This window comes from Frankliniella occidentalis, unplaced genomic scaffold, assembly GCF_000697945.3.
Source record: "Frankliniella occidentalis isolate FOCC.00 unplaced genomic scaffold, Focc_3.1 Scaffold23, whole genome shotgun sequence".
Lineage (NCBI taxonomy): Eukaryota > Metazoa > Arthropoda > Insecta > Thysanoptera > Thripidae > Frankliniella > Frankliniella occidentalis.
The window spans coordinates 2,427,107-2,428,579 of NW_026267153.1; the positions used below are offsets into that span (position 1 = coordinate 2,427,107).

General features: G+C 50.1%; 1 protein-coding gene across 1 annotated transcript in view; it reads right to left on the bottom strand.

Annotated features, from left to right (window-relative positions):
* LOC113205016 (uncharacterized) overlaps positions 1 to 1,473 on the bottom strand; it is an 85,321-nt gene that overhangs the window by 78,618 nt on the left and 5,230 nt on the right. The window lies entirely within an intron of this gene.

Sequence of the window (1,473 nt, forward strand, 5' to 3'; positions counted from 1 at the left end):
AGCGGCGAATATTAAAAGGGAAAATTTGAAGTAGTAAGTAATTAATGTGTTGAGTCTTAATATGATTTTGTCTGCACATAATTCATAAGAAGTGTGTGTAAATATATTTGTTTTGTCTCGAAAATCATAGATTGACTATGTAGAGTCTCTATAGAACTTTTTAGTTGATCTTTGAGAAATAGGTTTGGGAAAGTGGAAATGAACACTATGGATTGATTCAGCTTTCAAACAAAAGGCATGCTGCCATTTATCAGTTATTGGTATTGAAAAGTAATTGACACACACTGTAACGCTGTGTAACCAACAACACCGGACAACGTCAACGTCGTGGCACCTTGCACAGTATTCCAGTGAGACATGCATCATCGAATCGACTTCGAAATTTGATTCGTCGACGGAAAAACGATGCCGACGTCGATTCGATATTGCATTTTAGCACTGTATGGTATTACTTGGCCGGTTCCCCAGAAAAGAAAAGGACACTTTACCCGTTTGTCGTTGAGAGTGTGATTCTTCCTCCCCTAAGAGCTGCTCTGCTCATTGCTATCCGCGGCTCACGCACACATCAAACAAAGCGCAGGAGCGGAGCAGACGCGGAGCAATCTGCTGCAACGTCTGCAGTCAGCGCCAGCAGCAGCCCCTGTGGGGCCCCGTCCCGGCCCGCCCGCCGGCCCGGCGTCATCCCTTTGGTTTTCCACCGCCTTTTATCCCCCTGACTGATCAATTCAGTGTTTATCCGGGAGGCCAACGCTAAGCCACACGCCGCGCCACGCCCCCGCCGTCGCGACTCGCCGGCTTAAGAAAAGTGATTTCACTTCCAAACGCAGCCCCCCGCCGCCGCCGGCGGCAGTGTCGTCGTCGACGTCGTCGTCGTAGTCCTTTCCGGGACCAGTCATGCGACCGAGGCTTGTGATCTCCCCGAAACATGGAGAGGAGGAGCACGGAGATGAGTTAAATTGAGAGCGTTGTGTGCCGTCAAAACATTTACCCCCCACCGGGTCACCTCCCCGACCCCGTCCCCGCGGCACGACCCTCTCGCAGGCGTTTAGTCAAGTAAATGAGTTTCCTGAGGTCCGCGTCTTTGTGAGGGCGCCGCAAACATGTCGAGTGCAGTTAGTCACAGTTACTTGAAGCACTACGGGCAATCGTGATGGTAAGACGTTGAGGGTTAGCCGTCGGAATTTCACATCTCTCCCAATCAGTCTAAGAGAAATAAATACTCGTTTTCGTAGTGAGGGTAGTTTATCACATGAGCGAAATTTTAGCCCTCGAGTGCCCCGAGTGAGACGTAAATCTGCCGTCTGCCTGGGTAGGTGAAGACATCCCCTCAAAACGCCCTTGTGTGATTCACACATCAACCACTCGTGTTCGATAGGGTCAGAGACTCCTCAGCTAAAGTCTTTCACTGGTCTGGCTTTCCCTCGCTCGGAACCAGAACACCTGCAGTCACATAGTCATACACACATATCTCTC